Genomic DNA, 24,224 nt, shown 5'->3' on the forward strand with positions numbered 1-24,224 from the left:
ATCAATAGCTAGAATCAAATGCCTGCCTTATTATTTCTATTAATCAAGCAATCATTGACAATAATGTAACAGGTGTAATATTTCATATTTCTGTTACAAGTTTAATTAAGTGACAGGTCTGAACCTCCCAATTTCACTAAATAAAACAAAGATGTGGCCTTACATAGCAGTGTCAAAACTGTAGGAGTTGATGAGCAACACGCTTAAGATCATCGTCATGTTCAATTAATTTCTAAATTACAACAGAATTGTTTGAAAAATAGCTAATTTAATAAACGATTTTATCCTAATTAACAAAAGTGTATTCTGAAGTCCCCCTACTGAATACATTTCTCTTGTTTGTATCAGCAGTTCATTAGCAAAAAAGTAATACCTACCATAAATGTGATTATTGTAAATCTTATGTGTTTTACATCAAATTAATAAATACTATAATTCTAAATCAGGGCATGTACCAAATTTAAATAATTGTGTGATTTTTGAATAAATATTAAATATGTATCTATCAAAACAGTACCATATTTTGGAAGGATCGGAAGCAACTAGAACTTCCCCCAGAGAGTTTTCCCTGATACACAGGGAAGTCTGGTCAGAAAGAAGTGTTTAATGTAACTAGGAGCAAAGTTTATAGCCTTGGCCTGTTTGCCTAGTGGTAGTATAGTCAAATAAGAGAAGAAAAAAATGTCCATGTATTCCTAGACTGAACACTCTTACATTTTTTTTTCTAATATAAGACTTTTTTTTAAGACTTGAGAGAAATCCAGTTGCATTTTTTTGAAGTCATTTACTTTGCCTTTTTGCATAACCTTATTCAACTAATCTTTTTTTGTCTATGTATACAACCATAGATACTTTAGTAACTGCAGTCTAGTTACCAGCTATGGGTGATTTACTTTTGCAATGGATATGAACTACTTATTATGAGTCATGCTGACTGATGGGCTTCCCAGGTGGTGCTAATGGTAAAGAACTCGCCTGCCAATGCAGGAGATGTAAAAGACAGGTTCAATCCCTGTCGGGAAGATCCCCTGGAGAAGGAAATGGCAATCTACTCCAGTATTCTTGCCCAGAGAATCTCATGGATAGAGGAGCCTGGTGGGCCACGGTCCATGGGATCATAAAGAATTGGACATGACTGAAGTGACTAAGCATGCATGCATGCATGATGACTGATAGCCCAGTTTTGTGAGCTAATTTTCCTGATGGCAATGGAAATATAATAAATTACTCTACCCCTTAACTGTAGATAATTAAGACACTGCAGAATTCTGATTGATGGAATTCACTAGTCTGATTTTTCTGAATGAGTTCAAGAATATAGACTTACAATAGCACAGGTTACAATAACTAGAGATTCAGTAAAGTAATAATGCACTTGATTTACATTTTTATATAATGCACACAGACATTTCTGAATTGCTATTTGTAAAAGTCTACAAACAAAATGGGAGAAGGAACTGACAACCCACTCCATTATACTTGCGTGGAGAATCCTATGGACAGAGAAGCCTGGCAGGCTACAGTCGATGGGGTCGCAAGAGTCGGACACAACTTAGCGGCTAAACCACCACCTCCACCTCCAACTCCACAAACAAATGAACCAAACTCTCAGTCAGTTTCACTTTTTTAGAAAGCTACAAATGTGCAGAAAAAATTTTGGTTTTCAATGCCATATTTATGAGCATGAAGGAGGGACTGTAATAGTTAGGAACGCTACTAGAAGTTGCAGTATTCAGAATTACTTCACAATTATAAATAGGTTGCCTAAGGTAGCCATCTGGCTTATTTTAATGGTATGAGTCACTGTGTCTCTAGGGAATTCTCAAGGTTAGGCGTTTTCAGAAACATGCTGAAAGAAAGAGAATCTTAAAAAAGGAAACAATCACAGCTTGAGACTATGGTTCTCAAACTTTAGTGAGCATGAGCATGCCTTGAAGGGTTTTAAATAGAAATTTCATGATTCTATCTCCAAGAGTTTCTTTCTCAGTATCTCTGAAATGGAGGCTGATATCTTGCATCTCTAATAAGTTCCCAAGTAACATTATGTTGTTGTGCCTGACCACTCTCTGAGAACTACCTGGCTTAAACAAATCAAGCTTCATTCTGTTCTGGAACATGTGTGATTAAAAAAAAAAGAAAGAAAGAAAAGAGCTTTAAAGAAATCAATCATTTATAATCTACAAAGAAATAAAAGCCATATTTGGGATAATTTAGGGGCTGCACAATCTGGAATCAAGATTGCTGGGAGAAATATCAATAACCTCAGATATGCAGATGACAACACCCTTATGTCAGAAAGTGAAGAGGGACTGAAGTGCCTCTTGATGAAAATGAAAGAGGAGAGTGAAAAAGTTGGCTTAAAACTCAGCATTCAAAAACTAAGATCATGCATCTGGTCCCATCACTTCATGGCAAATAGATGGGGAAATAATGGAAATAGTGAGACTCTATTTTCTTGGACTCTGAAATCACTGCCGATGGTGACTGCAGCCATGAAATTAAAAGAAGCTTGCTCCTTGGAAGAAAAGTAGTGACAAACGTAGATAGTGTATTAAAGACCAGAGACATTACTTTGCTGACAAAGGTTCAAATAGTCAAAGCTTTGGTTTTTCCAGTAGTCATATATGGATGTGAAAGTTGGACCATAAAGAAAGCTGAGCACCGAAGAATTGATGCTTTTGAACTGTGGTGTTGAAGAAGACTCTTGACAGTCCTTTGGACTGCAAGAAGATCAAATCAGTCAATCCTAAAGGAAATCAGTCTTGAATATTCATTGGAAGGATTGATGTTAAAGTTAAAAGCTCCAATACTTTGGCCACCTGATGTGAAGAACTGACTCATTGGAAAAGACCCTGATGCTGGGCAAGATTGAAGGCAGGAGAAGGGGAAGACAGAAGATGAAATGGTTGGATGGCATCACCGACTCCATGAACGATAAGTATGAGCAAGCTCTGGGAGTTGGTGATGGACAGGGAAGCCTAGTGTGCTGCAGTCCATGGGGTTGCAAAGAGTGGGACACGACTGAGTGATTGAACTGAACTGAGGGGCCAGACAACCCTGCCTAAGTGTGTGTGTGTGTGTGTGTGTGTGTGTGTGTGTGTGTGTGAGTGCATGTGTGTGCCCGCACATATGTTTGCATATTAGGTTGCTTCTTATGCGACCTTTGGGGTTGACTATTTGTGATCCCATGGACCATAGCCTGCCAGGTTCCTCTGTCCTTAGGATTTCCCAGGCAAGAATACTGGACTAGGTTGCCATACCCTCCTCTAGGGGATCTTCCTGACCCAGGGATTGAACCTGAATCTCTTCGGTCTCCTGAATTGGCAGGTGGGTTCTTTACCACTAGTGCCACCCTATTGACATAATTACTCTTTTTCTTTAATGCCAGTGATTTTTCTAATCTGGGATGATCTGCTTCTTTTCCAAAGGTGATGGGTATTAACATATACTGCTGCAAATTCAGTAGGAATAGCCCTTACAAAATGCATCTCTATTTTAAACTGATATTTTTGAAAGGCAAATTTCTATCAGTGTTCACATAAACTACTTCTTTTAATATAAAAAGCATAACTTTCTGCAGTGGGATAATTTTAAGCTAAGAAAAAATTATGTAGTTTAAGTATGGACTAATCCTTCTCAAAATCTATTTGGAATCAGCAGGAATTTTAACTTGACTGTAATTATTTCATTGATTTGACACAGGTTCCCACAGCTATGTATCTTGGTCCCCATATGGACTTCTCAACAATCCCAGTAAGCTACTAAACACCTGTTTGGGAGAGGAAAGCACATACTATATTGTAGGAAGTAGCATGCATTGTACAATGCCCTATAACCTAAAACCTCAGTGTTGTGAAATGTGTTTTAAATTTCCTTCTTCTTTTATTTTTCTCCCTCTCTATTCATCTCTCTTATTATCCTAACTCTCCTTTCTCAAACAGAAAGATGAGCACCCTCTACCACACAGTTGCACTAGACATTTCTTTAATTTTCTGCCCTTCCCACTTCCCTGTTTTCTTTCATTATCCTATCCTCATCTTTGCCTTTCTCAGTGACCAGCAGCTGTCTCTGACAAGTGTAGTAGTTTATCGTGCTTTCATGATTGGGGCAGTCAACCAACAAAGGCAATTTAAAATTCTATCTTGATATTTATCTCTATACATCCACCTTTAATGTATTTCCCAAGGGGCTATGGAATTACAAGTTTGTGGGAGGCTGTGAAAACATATCTATATTTACATCTATATAGACATATTTTCAGAATATACTGTGTGTTTGTGTGTGTGCTCATGTATCTGGGAGCTAAGTAGCTAACACCTCATTATCTGCATTGTTAAAGTTGCCGATTTGTTCTTTATACTTAGTTTCTTCCAAAGAATTAAGATCATTTTATTAAAATACTTTACTTGGTAAATGAATCAGATATCAGATTTATTTGCATTTGTTCTGACATTATTCTTTATGCTAGAAGACTGATTCTTGAAGAACAATAACAGATGAATGAGACCTTTTGACACAACTCTTCTTATTTCAGTGTCCCCTTTTACTAGGTGGGATATCTGTTCTGTTTTTCTTTCTTTCTTCTTCCTTTCTTTCTTATTCTGACATGTATTACTTAATACTGCAAGTGTAGTCAGCAGAAGGCAACCATTGGCCTCACCTAGCAGTTTGTTATGAATACAGAATTCCAGAACTTCTCAAAGACAGTAAATTAGAATCTGAATTTCAACAAAATTTTTGGGTAACTCCTTTAAGTATGATGTGTGAGGAGCACTAACTCATTTTATCATCTATCAGTAACCACCACCAACAGGTACGCCACAGGTCACACATAGCACACAGATGTGCTATTCACTTTAAATTATATTTTAAAGTGTTCTAATTATTTGGGAACATATGAGATTTAGGATAAATCATGTTAGAACATGGATCCCAAATTCTATTAGTTAAAATATTTGACTGACCTAGGCACACATTTCCACATGGAAAAATAATCTGTTTAAATAGTTGAACTTGCTTCTATTTAAATGGCTATAAAAAGTAGAAGAAACCCAGTTATATTTGAATTGCAAATAAACAAAGAACACACTTAATATAATTATATGCCCAATATTGCATGTGACATGCTCATACTAAAAAAAAAAGATATTCATTTTTAATTAAAATTCAAATTTTACATTCTGTTTCATTTTTCTTAAATGTAGCAATCCTACTCCCTATTCATCAGTATATAATCATGAGAAAGTATTAAATTTCTTGATAAACAAGTGGAAAGAAAGCATCTACACATAGTAAGAAATTAGAAAAGGCTTACTGTCTTTCCTTTTCTTTTATTTTTCTTGAATACTTGTCTTATAGCATCTGCAAAGCCAAACCAAAATTTAAAATAAATATTTGTTAAATTATATAATTCAGTGAAAAAAGGAATGCTTTTGAAGCAGAAATACTTTTTCACAACAATTTGTACAAAGATGAACAAAATTTATCTTCACTGTAGAACATTTGAAAACTCAAGAAATTATAAACAAACATGAATCACACATAATGATGAAAGATAAATTCTACACATTTAAGTTTCAGTTATTTTCTATGACTCTATATTATTATTGATTTGATTATGCTAAAAATATAGTATTAAATTCTATTTTTGTTAACCTAATATGTCAGAGATAGTACAAATGCCAACAGAATAAAATTATTTAAAAATATTGTATGGGTGAAATTTATTTTTGTAGTTACTTATTGTTATTTAGGCTATTACTGGATTCCCAATAGCATTATATATATATAAAATACTAAAACCTTAGAAACAATTTGAATAACCAATCTTTAAAAATGGTTATATATTTATTTTAATGATATGAGATGCTGACATTTGACACTTTTGATATACAAACAGCAATTTCATATGGTTCAGTTTAAGAAATTGAGATGGATTCAAGGATGAGCTATCATATATCATTAGAAATCCTTACAAATATTTAGAAAATATGATGAAATGTTTATATCACTCTATGAAAACAAAACAAAAATGTAAAAAAAACCACAAATTTTTAGAAAGACCTCTCTGTGGTGGGTTCAGTGGTGAGTTCATTTGGTTGTTTCTTTAAAATTTCTGTAACTTTGTTGTATTTTTCATTTTCAATATATTTAATTATATATTGTTCTATAATCAGGAAACACCTTATGTTTAAAGTAATTTTAGTGACAATAGGAGTGGTTCAAAATCAAAATTAAATAAAAGAAAGTGATCGTATAATGTCTACCTCTGATATTCTCTGATCTTTTCTTCCTTATTCCAGAAATACAGGTTTGCAAAAGATGATCATTCTTAGTTCAGTGTATGAAGAAACTTGGAGGAAATGTCTTTTCAAAAGTCATAACAAAAGTCTGCAGCTGCACTATGCAAGCACTTGAAGAGTCCAGCAACTCTTTTATCACTTTCCAGTCCAAGTATAAAACACATGTTTGAGACTCAATGTTTTCTCATCTGATTCATCTTAAACCTATGGGAAACTCAAGGGGAGGTTTGTGGTTACCCCTACAACGTATTTAATAGTACAACAGTTTCTCCTTTCTCTGCTCTTATCTCAGAGGAAATGTATAGGTGTGCATACACAATGATAGGTCCTGAACTGAGTGGCTGAAAGTTATGAATCTAACTTAACTATCAGAAGTGGCAAAACACTTCAGTATTCTTGCCTTGAGAACCCCATGAACAGTATGAAAAGGCAAAAAGATAGGACACTGAAAGATGAACTCCCCAGGTCAGTAGGTGCCCAATATGCTACTGGAGATCAGTGGAGAAATAACTCCAGAAGAATGATGAGATGGAGCCAAAGTAACAACACCACCCAGCTGTGGGTGTGACTGGTGATGGAAGCAAAGTCCAATGCTACAAAGAGCAATACTGCATAGATATTTGGAATGTTAGGTCCACGAATCAAGGCAAATTGAAAGAGGTCAAACAGGAGATGGCAAGAGTGAACATTGACATCTTAGGAATCAGCGAACTAAAATGGACTGGAATGGGTGATTTTAACTCAGATGACCATTATATCTACTACTGTGGGCAAGAAAAACCCACTCCAGTACTCTTGCCTGGAAAATCCCATGGACCAAGGAGCCTGGTAGGCTGTAATCCATGGGGTCACAGGAGTCGAACACCACTGAGCGACTTCATTTTCACTTTTTGTTCCTTCATTGGACAAGGAAATAGCAACCCACTCCAGTGTTCTTGTCTGGAGAATCCCAGGGATGGTGGAGCCTGGTGGGCTGCTGACTGTGGGGTCGCACAGAGTTGGATATGACTGAAGCAACTTAGCAGCAGCAGCAACAGGCAAGTATCCCTTTGAATAAATGGAGTAGCCCTCATAGTCAACAAAAGTCTAAAATCCAGTAGTTGGCTGCAATCTCAAAAACGACAGAATGATCTGTTTTTTCCCCAAAGCAAACATTCAATATCACAGTAATCCAAGTCTATGCCCCAACCAGTAATGCTGAAGAAGCTGAAACCAAATGGTTCTATGAAGACCTACAAGACCTTTTGGAACTAACACCCAAAAGAGATGTCCTTTTCATTATAGGGGACTGGAAGGCAAAAGTAGGAAGTCAAGAAATACCTGGAATAACAGGCACATTTGGCCTTGGGTTACAGAATGAAGCAGGGCAAAGGCTAATAGAGTTTTGCCAAAACAACACACTGGTCATAGCAAACTCTTCCAAAAACACAAGAGAAGACTCTACACATGGACATCACCAGATCGTCAATACCAAAATCAGATTGATTATATTCTTTGCAGCCAAAGATGGAGAACCTCTATACAGTCAGCAAAAACAAGACTGGGAGCTGATTGTGGCTCAGATCATGAACTCCTTATTGCCAAATTCAGACTTGAAGAAAGTAGAGAAAACCACTAGACCATTCCGGTATGACCTAAATCAAATCCCTTACCATTATACAGTGGAAGTGACAAATAGATCCAAGGGATTAGATTTGATAGAGTAACTGAAAAATGGATGGAGGTTTGAAACAGTGTACAGGAGGCAGGGATCAAGACCATCCCCAAGAAAAAGAAATGCAGAAAGGAAAATGGTTGTCTGAGGAGTCCTTACAAATAGCTTTGGGAAGACGAGAAGTGAAAGGCAAAGGAGAAAAAGAAAGATATACCCATTTGAATGCAGAGTTCCAAAGAATAGCAAGGAGAGATAAGAAAGCTTTCCTAAGTGATCAATGCAAAGAAATAGAGTAAAACAATAGAATGGGAGAGACTAGAGGTCTCAAGAAAATTAGAGATACCAAGGTAACTTTTTATGCAATGATGAGCACAATAAAGGACAAAAATGGTATGGACCTAACAGAAGCAGAAGATATTGAGAAGAGTTGGCAAGAATATGCAGAAGAACTATACAAAAAAGATGTTCATGACTTAGATAACCACAGTGTTGTGATCACTCACCTAGAGCCAGATATCCTGGACTGTGAAGTCAAGTGGGCCTTAGGAAGCATCACTACGAACAAAACTAGTGGAGGTGATAGAATTCCAGTTGAGCTATTTCAAATCCTAAAAGATGATGCTGTGAAAGTGCTGCACTCAATATGTCAGCAAATTTGAAAATCTCAGCAGTAGCCACAGGGCTGGAAAAGATCAGTTTTCATTCCAATCCCAAAGAAAGGCATGCCAAAGAATGCTCAAGCTACTGCACAATTGCACTCATCTCACACGCTAGTACAGTAATGCTCAAAATTCTGCAAGCTAGGCTTCAACAGTACATGAACTGTGTGAACTTCCAGATGTTCAAGCTAGATTTAGAAAAGGCAGAGGAACCAGATCAAATTGCCAACCTCTGCTGGATCATCAAAAAAGAAGACAGTTTCAGAAAAACATTTACTTCTGCTTGATTGACTATGTTAAAGACTTTGACTGTGTGGATCACAATAAACTGTGGAAAATTCTGAAAGAGATGGGAATACCAGACCACCTGACCTGCCTCTTGAGAAATCTAATCTGTATGCAGGTCAAGAAGCAACAGTTAAAACTTGACATGGAAATACAGACTGGTTCCAAATCGGGAAAGGAGTACATCAAGGCTGTATATTGTCACCCTGCTTATTTAACTTATATGCAGAGTACATAATGAGAAATTGCTGGGCTGGAAGAAACACAAGCTAGAATCAAGATTACCATGAGAAATATCAATCACCTCAGATATGCAGATGACGCCACCCTTATGGCAGAAAGTGAAGAATAACTAAAGAGTCTCTTGATTAAAGTGGAAGAGAGTTAAAAACATTGGCTTAAAACTCAACATTCAGGAAATTAAGTTCATGGCATCTGGCCCCATCACTTCATGGCAAATAGATGGGGAAGCAATGGAAACAGTGATAGACTTTATTTTGGGGGGCTCCAAAATCACTGCAGATGGCGACTGCAGATATGAAATTAAAAGACACTTGCACCTTGGAAGAAAAGTTATGACCAACCTAGACAGCATATTACAAAGCAGAGACATGACTTTGCCAACAAGATTCTGTCTAGTCAAAGCTATGTTTTTTCCTATAGTCCTGTATTGATGTGAGAGTTGGACTGTAAAGAAAGATGAGCACAGAAAATTAATGCCTTTGAACTGTGGTGTTGGAAAAGACTCTTAAGAGGCCCTTGGACTGCAAGGAGATCCAACCTGCCCATCCTGAAGGAAATCAGTTCTGAATATCTATTGGAAGGTCTGATGCTGAAGCTGAAACTCTAATACTTTGGCTACCTGATGCGAAGATCTGACTCATTTGAAAAGACCCTGATGCTGGGAAAGCCTGAAGGCAGGAGGAGAAGGGGACAACAGAGGATTAGATGGTTGTATGGCATTAAATGGTTGTACGGACTCAATGGACACGAGTTTGCGTAAACTCTGGGAGTTGTTGATGGACAGGGAGGCCTGGCATGCTACAGTTCATGGGGTCGCTAAGATTTGAAACAATTGAGTAACTGAACTGAACTGAGAACTTCATTCTTGGTCTTCCTGGTGACTTATTTTAGTGATTTCACAAAGAAATTATTATTTTTTTCATACAGAAGCATTCTCAGACTAAAAAAAAATAGAAACCTATTTGAGTTGGTCCTGAATTCAGATCACATTACATTATAAGCATTCCAATATTTTGTATTAAGGAAATGCAGCTACATAGGAGCTACAGAGTCTTCATTCCATGTGAATATTTAAATAACGGGTTTCTTGACAGCTCTGAATATTTTATTCCAAATTTCCTTCATTCTTTCTCTCAAATTATTTTGGAAAAGCCGTTCACTTTTTCACATTTTCTTTTTCTTAACAATAACATTATGTGGTTGTTATTTAGTCACCAAGTTGTCCTTGACTCTTTATGACCCCATGGACTATAGTCTGCCAGGCTCCTCTGTCCATGGGATTCCAGGTAAGAATATTGGAGTGGGTTGCCATTTCCTTATTGAGGAATCTTTCTGACACAGGCATCAAACCCACAACTCCTATATTGGCAGGTGGATCCCCTATCACTGAGCCACCAGGGAAATTGCTTTAATGTGCATTATGTATTTTAAAGTTCAAAACCCACAAATGTTAGATAATATTAAAATCCCATTTTACAACTGAGTAAACTAAGCTGTGAAGTAATTTTTCCTAGGACTTGTGTACTAACACTTTACCACCTTAACCCCAAATCTTAGTACATTGCCTCACAATAATAAATACTCAAGTGGTACCTGTTAAATTAATCATGCTACAGCAGTGCCTCAAATCAAAGGTTTTCTAATTAAAATATGTGTTCCTTTTCATTCATTCATTAATTTTATTTAACATTTATTAAATAGAACTCAAAGAGGTCTCATGACATAGGTCAAACTTACAGATGCAAGATTCAACCAGACAGAGGTAGTAGTTAAACCCATATGAGTATATGCCGTCATTTAAGATGATTCTGTTAGAAGAGATGAGCAGAGGAACAAAAGCATGATTTCACAAAGTGAGGGCAAATGAAGCCACTGAAGGAAATCATAAAGGTAGAGATATAACTAAGAGAAAAAAATCTATAAAATACAGTTTTATGTGGTAGTCTTTTTGAGTGTGATAGAAACAGATAGAAAATCTAGAAACTTTTCACCAAGTAGGTCACTGGTGAAAGGAACAGACACTGAAATCTAGGAAATGCAGACCACATGTTAGAGAACCTTGATAATTAATTGATACAAAAATTAGATCAGTAATTTAACAGATAGCAGGATTCAGAAAATTGGGAACTATTATTTTTGTTTCTTTTTTATTTTTTGATGGTACACATTTGTAAGCCAAGAAAATACATTGTTTGTAATACCCATTTGACTAAATCATTCCTTGATAATACCCGATAGCTTAAAAGGACAACTGAAGATTTTTAGTTATTCGATGAGATTCTTTCATAGTAAAATATGGCAAACAATATATGATCTCAACAGCACTAAGTATAATGAAGAAGTTGTTGTAGATTTGTGTATTTCAGACATAAAAAAATGGCATAACTAAAACATTATAGTAAACACAGTTGAATAGTGAATATTATGAAAGAAACCATAAAATTACATATTATGTACATAGACTGATATCGATGACATATAAAGAGTGAAAGTGAAAATGAAGTTGCTCAGTCGTGTCCGACTCTTTGCAACCCTGTGGACTGTAGCCTACCAGGCTCCTCTGTCCATGGAATTTTCCAGGCAAGAGTACTGCAGTGGACTGTCATTTCCTTCTCCAGGAGATCTTCCTGACCCAGGGATCGAACCTGGGTCTCCCTCATTGCAGGCAGATGCTTTACTGTTTGAGCCACCAAGGGAAGGTGTTCATATAAAGAGTACTAATAAATAAATAAAACAATCTATCAAAAATAGGTAAAGGACACAGACAGATTATTTTTAAAAGATTTTGTTTAAAAATGTGAAGATATATAGCTTTTTCACAACCAAAAATATCAATGATTTAATTTTAAGAAATATTTAATTTCACTTTCAATTATTTTGAAAAAAGAAAAAAACATTTATCTGCCATTCCTTCTTCTATGATGAAGAAATTAATCTTTTGCTGCACAAAGAATCTCATAATAATCACTATCATACATTTAGTAAAAGAAAAATTCACATTTTCTTTTCTTTTTTTCATTTGCAGGAAAATTTAACTATGAGTGAATTTTTCTCAAAATTTTCTTCATCCACCTGATACCCTCGAAAATATCTATAAAAAGTGCTCTGCATGGCTGTTTATCACAATTTTATGTGTTCTAATATGGTTAAGTAAAATATGAAATGTTCACACTTTGAAATGTCTCCACTATATTCACTATACTTAACATATATATGTATGCATTAGGAAAATACACTATAGGAATAAGTCAACTTATAAAGATGACATGGATATATTTATTGACATGGAAATAGGACCACAGTATTTTGTATTGTGGGTGAAAAATTTTCAAAGCAATATGTACATTATTATTCCTTTTCTCTAAAAAGCCATATATGCTAGAAAATATATTTGAAAACAACACATACAAAATCACTAACAATGATTATTTTTAAGTGTGGTACTATTATAAGCATTTTTATGTTCATCTATTTGCTGTGAATTTTCGATGAGTTTTTTTTTTTTTGTTTTTTTTTTCCCCAAAAAGTACGAGCAAATGAACCTACTATTATTTGGGGAGAGGGGGGAAGAATTAACTTCCTAGGTCATTTTTATGATATACTCATTGGTATCTTCTTTTTTCTATGATGAAATTTAAAAAAAAAATACAAACAAAAATGTAGTTTACCTCTGCAATTCATTCAGAACAATCTGCATCCATTAAAGTTTTGAGTTGGAGTTTGTATGACGAGGAATAGTTGTATTACTACTTTATTAAAAGACTAGTTCATTTATGGGGTTGAATTCTTGTTGTTAGGAATATGGAGGTTAATATCACTGTAATTAATCATTTTCAATAGAGTTAAAAATAGATATGAAAAAAACTAACCTAGTACTGATTTTCTTTGAAGCTTATGATCCTACATCTACCTGAGATTATTTTCATAAAATTTATTAAAAATTAATTTAAAAATACTTATTACAGGAACAGTCAATAAACTGCCACATTTTTGTCTGAAGTCATGTAGAATGTTATACTAACATCTCAAAATCAATGGACTTTCAGCAGTCTTATTATGGACAGTTCTAAAGCAAAGCTGGCCTATTAAGTATCATTGGCAAATCATTTAAAAAGTGTATTTAGATGGTTTACAGCAAGGCATCTCCCTGTATCAGATGACTTTCAAAGTGATGAGCTGAATTGTTACTAGCTAATGATAAATGTTAGCAAGAAATAGTTTTTCTTCATAAACTCACTTTTTATTGAGATCTCCACAGTTTTCTATCTGATGGGATGACTAAGGATTGGAGTGTGCATAACTGTTTTCTCCAGTCACTACTTTTCCCCAAGAAGTAACAGGGCCTGATCCAAGCTTATAAACTCTCAGGCCACATTTCTAGTGGGCAGACCAGGCTTCTCTAGCGCCGGGTAGTCAAGGCTACCTCCTCTCACACTGTCTTCCCATTACCCATTAAGATAAGCCAAGCTTCTGAGGACCGTTCTTAAGCTGTTTAGGCTCAAGGAAACATGATTGTACAGATCTCAAGGTTTAAATCGGAGAAGCCAAATTTCTGAGTGGAGTCCAGCCTTTACCCAATAGCTCTTTTTTTTTTCTTTTCAGGGGTACTAGACAGGCCCCCCATTCTCTCTGAAGACATTATCACTCTCACCACGTCTCCTTCATTCCTAGCTCACCAACACGCAGATGTTTCCACTGTCTGCATACGCCTTACCCAGGTATTCACATTCTTTACTTCTCTATTCAGGAGATAACACAGAGGCTCTCTTTGCCTGCTTTCCATGAGAGTTGTCTCTCTGTCCAGTCACACTCCATTCTTAATCTGCTTTGTTACTTTTTCATAAAATTTATCATATCTGATTTTTAAAGAATGTTATATCCATAATTAAAACAATATTATTTTAATATTTTAATGTATTAAATTTACTTACTTATTTAATTCATTAAACCACTTTCATTTAATAAAATTAATTAATATTTATAATAAATATTAATTTATTTGCCAAACTATTAAATATTCATTTAATAAATTTAATTTAAATTAACAGTTTTAATTTATTAAAATTTAATTTAAAAAAAAATATTATATGAATAGTTTGTTAAAATGAAAAGTGAATGAAATGAGTTAATAAAGGGTCAATGGGTTGACTAACCATTAATAAAGCAGGTCCATGTTTTTACTCTGGCTTATCTACATCCCCCATTCATAACCCCTAAGAAAGTTTTGAAATCTAAATTCAAAAAGCCATAAAGGGAATATAAACCACACGTCAGATAGGATAATAAACACACTGCAAGCCTGGGTTAATTAATGGTTTCCTAACAAAAAAATCCTTCTGTAAAGAACTATATTGCCTGAGGGAGGTAAGATTGAAATTATTAGCATAAACAATAGGTGCTCTTGTATCACTATTTAGAAGTCAAAGACTTCATATCTCTTATCTTCCTATCTCTTTAGAACTTGAAGATGCTAAGATACGTATATCCGTTTCAAGAATCAGAGTATGAGAGAAAAGAACGTGCACCTTTAGCTAGCAAATAGTGTTTCTTAGTGGGGAAGGCAAGAGGCCAACATTGAAAAAAAGAAAAAGAAACAGTGAAATAAAAGCATAGCTGGGTTGACTTGAAAAAAGAATAGAAACAGCAATAGGTAATGGGATACCAGAGGCCCATCTCTGAATTTCCAGTGAAGCAGTAGTGTCTCAAATGCCATGGCTTTCTACAAATATAAAGGCATTTAGTGAAAATGAAAATTTTAACTGCAGATTTTTCCCAACTGGGCAGAAGTTAAAAGAGGTTTTCCACAGACATTGCCCCAAATGAAGCACCTACTGGTAGGGCTAAAACTTTCCCTTTCATGTATTCTCTTCTCTTTCCCTCTGCATATAACTCTATCTGTTCCTGAAATATAAAAGCAATACTGATCTTGCTTGGAAATATAATTTGTTTAGAGAAAGCAACTGTATTGGGGATAATAGATGTCAAAATTGAAATTTTTATTGTGTCTTCTAAATGTTGTTTGGTTGAAGAACTTGATCACATGTTCTTATTCGTGCTCTTCCTCTAAAATTTAGAAACATGAGTGATTTAGTGTTGAAGTAATTCAAATTTGAAAACTGCTAAGGAGATTCTTTCAGTCTATTGGATAAAACAAGGCTTAACCTTTTGTCCCAGGAACAAAAATTCATACTTGTACCTGCAGGAGGATTAACATTAGGCTACTTTTATGCATATTCATTCAGTAATTTATTCTTTCAGAAAAGTATGTTCAAAGCTAACAAAGAAAAATGAAATAGGCTATTACAGCATACAATCAAGATTTGAACATGTGACCTGTGGCTACAGTACAAGATCAGAACTTCACTGTGGGAAAATGTCTCTTTATTAGTCTTCCATTATCAATGGACAAAGCTAACCAAAACATACATTAAAGGTAATCTGAATTTGACACATTCATATACTCTGACATCTATCAAAATTTCTACTGACCTAGAAGGAATAACAGCTAAGGGAGGTTTCCTATAGTTGCTGAAACAAGTGCCACAAATGTCTTGGCTTAAAACAACACAGATTTACTGTTTTCCTTCTCTATATTTCAGAAACCCACAATGAGTCTCACTACCCTAAAATCAAAGTGTCAGAAAGGCCACATTCTTACTCAGAGGCCCAATGGGAAAATAAAATTTTGTTCCTTTCCAGCTTCTAGAGTATACCTGCACCCCGTGGTCCATGCACCCCTTCTGCCATCTTCAGAGCCAAGAATGGCTCATCCAGCCTTTATCACATTCACTCTGACATTCTCCATAGTTTCCTCTCTCTCTGAATTCCTCTTATTACATTGGACCCACCTGGATAATACAGGATTATCTCTCAAAAGTCAGTTGATTAGAATCTTAATTCCACCTGCAATCTTAATTCTGCTTTGTCACATAATCACAGGTTCCAGGAATCAGACTGTAGACAACGTGGAAAGGAGGGGACTCTATTCTGCTAACAGTCTCCAGCAAAGCCCATTAACAATTTTCAGGAAATAAAAATAGAACCTGGGCAATAAAGTCTGACTTTTTATTTTTTCACTTTGTGCTTCATCTAGTTTTACTTGCTTATAGGATACAGAGGCCTTGCACCCCACACTTTAGACTAGAGTTCCCTGTGCAAAACCACTGCACCTGACACCTAGGTCTTCCTGCCGCATGATGCGTGTGCCCAGCACAGTGATCGGGAGTGCTGTGAGCAATACAGCTGAGCAGACCCATGAAAACTCTATAAAGCACCTCTGCCCATGGCCTTTGGAATACCTTATGGAATTCCTTATGCTTTTAGCTGTTGCAAGTCCAAAACATCCTCCCTTTCAGCTGAAAAAGGGAGAAAGAGAAGATATCGACCTCAGACAACTTTGCCAGCCCCTAACGAACCAAGCTGATCAGGAACAAATATGGCCAAGCTGCTCTGGCCCAGACACAGTATCTTCTAGATTCCTATGTGATATTCTGACTGAGGAGAGTTTAACTATCTCAAGCACAGATGGTACCAATTCAAGGGGACACCCAGTTATATCCAGCTATATCTTTTAGTCTTTCAAGGAATCCATTAACAGTTTGCTGCTAGTTCCAAATTTCCTGAACTAGAAATCTTATTTGGATATTCCCCAATCTACACAAAGAAAGAATTAGACAAAGTCAAAAATGGGGCTTCAGCAGAGATCTAGGAGGCCACGTGTGGTGCTAATTAATAATCACAGGCAATAATACTCCTTCCCCCAAACTGCAGCTTGCCAAAACATCAGAGAGACTCATCAAGGAACTCACTACAGGTGGGAAGACTTATTATACAGTTGGTTAGTTTAGGGCATGATAACTTCTGATATAAAAAGTATCAGTTGGATAGTTGAGACCTGCCCCATCTGAACAATCCCAACACCAGCCTCCCCAGATGCCACCCAGATAAGGCCCATTCAGTTTGGAGGGCCATATCCTGTCCAAGATTGGCAGATTGATGTCCCTTTCCTGTCAAAAGTACTGGGCAATTTCAGGTATCGCTTGGTGCTAGTAGACACATTTTCTAGGTGGACGGGATCATTCCCTGCTAGAACTGAAACAGCAGCTGAAGTGGCTAAGGTGTTACTAAAAGAAATTATCCCAGGTTTGGGCTCCCAGGGTCCCTACAAAGTAATAAGGATCTAGCATTTGTGTCTCAACTAACCAAGGGGATAATGAGTGCCCTGGACAGAAAATGAACCTTTCATTCAGCCTGGAAATTCCAATCTTTGAGGGGAGGAAGAGAAATTCAATTAGACCTTCATCACACTATCTCAGGAAACTCAAGAAAATTGGATTTAAACTCTTTCTATTGTCCTGCACCACATATAGTCAGCCCCAAAGGGTAACTTAAAATGCATTTGAACCTGAGGATGGTAGACCCATTTCCCACACCCAAGAGAAGGAACACCTTAATCTCCTTGAAATGGAATAACTCAAGTATGTTTTCCACACAGGAGAAACCATGAAAGCATTGAATTTGGTAACCACATGCTGCTTGCATTCACTGACCTGCCCCTCCACCCGTTCCAGGCAGGAGACTGGATAAATCTGAAAACCTAGGAAATCAGCAACCCTCAAGAACAGCTCACTCCTAAAGTGGAACAGACCCCATTTGGTAATCTTATCCACCCACTGTACTCTGAAGTTGCACGGCTCACTCCATGGGCGCATTACACTTGAGTGAAAAGGCCCCTGAGCCCCAACATCTGAACAGAAAAACTGGGGCAACGGACCCCCTTGACTATTCCTGTGAACCCCATTTTGACCTGAAGCTTCTCTTGTGGAAAACAACAAAGGAGATTCAGGTCTCAGCATCAGGTCACACTTTTGCCTACAGCCAAAAGACCTGGATACCTTCACTTTCAGGAAAAAGCTGACATGTGACCATTATTCTCTACTAATATTTGAGCCATGCATCTTAAATTGTCTGCTATCCTTTGTCTCCAAAAGGTTAGACAAATGTTTTTTGCTCAGGGCAAACAGTCAGGGCTAAGGCCCGAGGACAATCAAATATGTCTAAAGGCAGCCGGGGAGAGTTAACTGCTCCTCTCCCTGGGTTATGCATGCATATGTGCTAAGTTGCTTCAGTAGTGTCTGACTCTTTGTGATCCCATGGATCCTAGCCCACTAGACTTTTCTGTTCATGGGATTCTCCAGGCAAGAATGCTGGAGTGGGTTGCCATAACCTCTGCCAGGGGATCTTCCTGACCTAGGGAACAAACCCACATCTCTTATGTCTCCTGAAGTGACAGACAGGTTATTTATACTAGTGCCATCTGGGAAGACCCCTGGGTTATGATGATGCCCGAAATAAGCAGAAAGTAGTTACAAAATGTCAACCTTTGCCAGATAGTGCCTCTGAAGAATTAGGAGCAGGACAAACAACAGAAGAAAGATTTGTCACCAGCAAAGGCCCTTAACAATACTCTGGAAAATAAAAATAGAAACTGGGTAGTAAAAGAAAATCTAAACTTTTTTTTAATTTTTTTTTTTCTCCTTTCCTTTGTGCTTCATCTAGCTTCATTTGCTCTTAGGGTGCCAAGTAAAGAGGCCGTGCTCCCAGCATTTCAGACCAGAGTTCCCAGTGTGAAGTGGCTGCACATGACACGTCAGCTCCAAGGGCTGTGTCCTCAGTCGTGATGCCCACACTGTGACTCAAGATGGATGTGATGGGTCATGTGAAGAGGCGCCTAGCCAGCTCAAGTCTACGATCTTGAGAGCTGGAGCGGGCTCACTGAGCGACACAGCTGCGGCAGACTGGCAAGAACTCTATACTCCTCCCTACGGACAAAATCCTTATAAAACAGACCCACTGAGGGCTTTTCAGGGAAGTCTTGTGCTCTGGAGCTTTAGCTCGCACCCCTCCATTCTTTGATTGAAGAATAAACTTTACTTCCCTTCTGAATCAAATTCAGTCTCCTTCTGCAGGCTCACATGACACTGGCCAGGAGAATCCTTGTAACACAACTTCAGGAAGGCATATTAGGGGGTATTTTCATATCTACAGGTAAGACCAGTGGTCATGTATGGAAGACATGTACAGTAGTCATATACGGGTGTGAGAGTTGGGCTTTAAAGAAAACTGAGCACCGAAAAATTGATGCTTTTGAACTGTGGTGTTGGAGAAGACTCTTGAGAGGCCCTTGGACTGCAAAGAGATCCAACCAGTCCATCTTAAAGGAAATCAGTCCTGAATATCTATTGGAAGGACTGGTGCTGAAGCTGAAACTCCAATACTTTGGCCACCTGATGTGAAGAACTGATTCATTTGAAAAGACCCTGATGCTGGGAAAGACTGAAGGTGGGAGGAAAAGGGGAAGACAGAGGATGAGATGTTTGGATGGCATCACCGACTCAAAGGACACGAGTTTGAGTAAGCTCCAGGAGTTGGTGATGGTCAGGGAAACCTGGCATGCTGTAGTCCATGGGGTCGCAGAGTTGGACACAATTGAGTCACTGAACTGAACTGAACAGATAAGAACAACTAGATACGCCCCTTCCTCTTTGAAGAGAAACATTAATGTCCTTAGGAGAGGTTTGAGCATCCTTTGTAATCGTGGCAGGCTTAGAAAAAAGAAGGCTTTTGAGATTACATAATCAGTATTGAGGGCTTCCCAGTGGTAAAGAACCTGCCTGCCAACGTAGGAGACCTAAGAGACAGATTCATTCTCTGAATCTCAAAGATCCCCTGGAGAAGGAAATGGCAACCCACTCCAGTATTCTTGTGTGGAAAATCTCATAGACAGAGGAGTCTGGCAGGCTACAATCCATAGGGTCACAAACAGTCAGACACGACTGAAGTGATTTAGCAAGTAGCAGTCGGTATTGAGTTTTGCTGTCATAAGGTAATATGTAAATATCCCTTTGATATGCTGAGATAGTCAAGGTATAAAAACTTACACAGGCTTCTGTATATTTATCCTAATATATTTTTAAGCTAGATATCAGTATTCTACACTATAATTTAGTGAAAGAGCCAAAAAGGTAAGTAAATAATAATGCTATAGCATAAGCTATTTGTAAAAATGCAAAGGTGCTAAAGTGTTCTGGAGCATTTAAATGATAAAATTCTATTTGATTGGTAGGCTCAGCATTCAGTTCAGTTCAGTTCAGTCACTCAGTCACGTACAACTCTTTGCGACTCTATGAACTGCAGCACACCAGGTTTCGCTGTCCTTCACCAACCCCCAGAGCTTACTCAAACACATGTCCATCGAGTCGGTGATGCCATCCAAGCATCTCATCCTCTGTCCTCCCCTTCTCCTCCTGCCTTCAATCTTTCCCATCATCAGGATCTTTTCCAGTGAGTCAGTTCTTCACATCTGGTGGCCAAAGTATTGGGGTTTCAATTTTAGCATCTGTCCTTCCAATGAATATTAAGGACTGATCCTTTAGGATGGACTGGTTGGATCTCCTTGCAGTCCAAGGGCCTCTAAAGAGTCTTCTCCAACACCACAGTTCAAAAGCATCAATTCTTTGGTGCTCAGCGTTCCTTATGGTCCAACTCTCACATCCATACATGACCACTGGACAAACCATAACTTTGACTAGACAGACCTTTGTTGGCAAAGTAATGTCTCTGCTTTTGAATATGCTGTCTAGGTTGGTCATAGCTTTTCTTCCAAAGATCAAGTGTCTTTTAATTTCCTGGCTGCAGTCACCATCTGCAGTAATTTTGGAGCCCAAGAAAATAAAGTCTGTTACTGCTTTCATTGTTTCCCTGTCTATTTGCCATAGAGTGATGGGACTGGATGCCATGATTTTAGTTTTCTGAATGTTGAGTTTTAAACTAGTCTTTTCACTCTCCTCTTTTACTTTTATTAAGAGGCTCCTTAGTTCTTTACTTTCTGCCTAAAGGTGGCGTCATCTGCATATCTGAGGTTATTGATAGTTCTCCCAGCTATGTTGATTCCAGCTTGGCTCAGCATTGTTAGCCTGTATTTTAATACCATATGTAAAATAGATGACCAGTGCAAGTGCGATGCAGAAAGCAGGGCACCGAAAGCCAGGGCTCTGGGACAGCCCAGAAGGAAAGAGGTGGGAGGGGGTTTAGGATGCGGCAACACGTGTATTCTTGTGACCGACTCATGTAGATGTATGCCAAAAGCCATCACAATATTGTAGTTATTATCCAATTAAAATTAATAAATAAAGGGACTATTGTTCAGTCATATCCAACTCTTTGTGACTACATGGGCTGTATCCTGTGAGTTTCCTCTGTCCATGAGATTTTCAAGGGGTAGTTCTATGTAATTTGTGTCATTTTTTATTAGTTCAATCAAAATCATACTTCAGTGGGAAAAGCAGAGACTTTGAAGTTTTGAGAAAATCTTAAAAATTGAAACCCCAGCTGCTCTAGTTTTACTTGATTTCTAGCAATTCATGACCCCCTCCCCAAGCCTAACTTCACTACATTTAAAATCAGAAAAATAATATCTGATCCCCAATACTGTTTTTGAGATTAGATTAGAAACAGAGTATCTGAAGCATCTAGAACACTCTTACCATAACATAGATTTCCACTGAGTATTAACTATTGTTTTAAGCTGCAACCTAAATCCCATTACACTGGATGTTTAGTCCAATACCTTAAAATATGTATGTCTTTCTCAGGCCCTTTTATTATTTTCTCTTTAAATTTTTATTTTTAGATTACATATGTCTATTATTCCATTGGAGACAATTTTCAAATCAGAGTATGGTTCTAGGTATAAAATCTCACAAAACACAGGATTCCTCTGAGAAATATATTAATTTACCATCAGATTATATTTTTGTACTCAAGATGTAAGAATTCAAAGTTAAAGCAAAACCATTACACTACATGAGACTTTGATCTATTTTACTAGTATAGTAATATTAAATATAGTAGGTGATTACAAGTCTATGAAATAATTTTTAAAACTGTAAATATAAAAGAATGTCAATGAGGAGAAAATGAAAATAATTTTTAACAGGACTAGAAGTGGCATGACATCCATGTAACAAGATGCAGTAGGGCAGTTGTCTGAATCTTCAGTGTTTTCTTATGATGCCTGGAATATCTGATGTTTAAAAATAAGTTTATGGAATTGAACTTATTGTTTTCATCATATTCATTACCTCTTCATATTTTGCATTGGTATTAATTGGTGCCTAATTAACATTTGTGGGAATTGTGAGTTAAACCGAGGCAAATTTGATAGTTATATTTAACTTCTGGCCTTTAAACTCCTTTCACAGTTTTCTGAGTCTGATTCATTATTACCCTTTAACCACTGAATTTTAGTATACATGTTTCATTAGTACTCCTGAAATCCTATATGAAGTTAGACTAATTCCCAAAACAAACATTAAGGTAAAGCTTAATTCCCATATCATCTCTGTTAAATCATAGCATGGAAAAATTACTAATCTTTTACATTTTATACATCTTTTGCGGAGAAGGCAATGGCAACCCACTCCAGTACTCTTGCCTGGAAAATCCCATGGACAGAGGAGCCTGGTGGGCTGCAGTCCATGGGGCTGCGAAGAGTCGGACACGACTGAGCGACCTTCACTTTCACTTTTGACTTTCATGCATTGGAGAAGGAGATGGCAACCCACTCCAGTGTTCTTGCCTGGAGAATTCCAGGGAGGGCGGAGCCTGGTGGGCTGCCCTCTATGGGGTCGCACAGTGTCGGACACGACTGAAGCGACTTAGCAGCAGTATGCATCTTTTGTGTTCAAATAAGGAGACATATTTTCTGTAAGCATGAGTACTCTGTTTCTAAAACAAAGGAATCAGTAAGTAAATTTGAATGGTTTGGCCAGCACTACTCAATAAAGGTTGTATTGTCATCTCTTCATCTCCCACAGTCTTCTTTAACACACTCTGGGGTTAAGTGTTTGTAGAATTCTCTCAGCATTTCAAGATCTAAAGAGATTACATGAGCAAATAATCGGTTTCTGCAGTATATGGCAATTTACATAAATTAGGACATTATCTAATTTTCTTTTTCAAACTATGATTTTTGTCTTTTTTGTCTCCATCCACTTTGTTATGCTCCTTTGCAGCTCTGAACCATGTAGTGTCTGATTTGCGAAGCAGAGAAAACAGGCGGCCTCTTTGAATTGTGGCTTTGAAGTCAGGTCTAATGAGAAAGGGGAAAGCCTAAAAACTGCTGTGGGAGACTTGAATTAGAAGAAACCAGTTCAAACAATAACTGTATCTGCAAAACAGTCCTTAAACAGGTGTCTAAAACTGTCTTCCCATTAAGAGATAGTGTGTTCTTACTTGCAATGTGTAAGGTAAAATGTGTATAAACATTTATTGTCAAGGAATTATGTTTCAAAGCAACTCAGTCTTTGAATTGGTATTCATTTATTCATTCATTCAGTCAACAAATATTTATTTAGTACCTACTAACACTAGTCACTGTTGTAATACCTGGGAACACTACATGAATTTACACAAAACAAACATACCTTCCTCATTGAAGCTTTTTTTGAAAAGGGCCAATGTCACTCCCTTTTCTATGTATTAACTTACTAGAGACAGTGTTCCATGTTAGGTTGTGTAGACAACCTGATATAAAGTTCTATTTTCCCAGTAGTCCATAGAATTTGCAATTCAGTGGCTGGCTAACAGTTGAGAAGATGGCACTGAATGTGTTCCTGGGAAGAAAGAGATGGGAAGGTGAAAGAAATTCAGAAAATATTTGACAAGGATTTTAAACCAGGGAAAGAGACCTGGTCTTTTGCAGCACCTTAATCCCTTATGTCTTGCTATGCACTCCCTGCCTCTGCCTTTCGGAAGCCTGACATAATATGAGAAAACCCTATCTTTGAAACACATGTAAATCCATGGCTGATTTATGTCAATGTATGGCAAAAACTACTACAATATTGTAAAGTAATTAGCCTCCAACTAATAAAAATAAATGAAAAAAAAAAAAAAGAAGCAAACCTACAGTCCTCTTGGTTTTTAGCATCTTAGAGATGTGGGACTGAGGAAAAGCAGCATTTTGTCAGGTGCATGGGGTCAGGATGTGGTCTTATAATTCCAGATTGGGACTGGAAC

This window comes from Odocoileus virginianus, chromosome 5, assembly GCF_023699985.2.
Source record: "Odocoileus virginianus isolate 20LAN1187 ecotype Illinois chromosome 5, Ovbor_1.2, whole genome shotgun sequence".
NCBI lineage: Eukaryota > Metazoa > Chordata > Mammalia > Artiodactyla > Cervidae > Odocoileus > Odocoileus virginianus.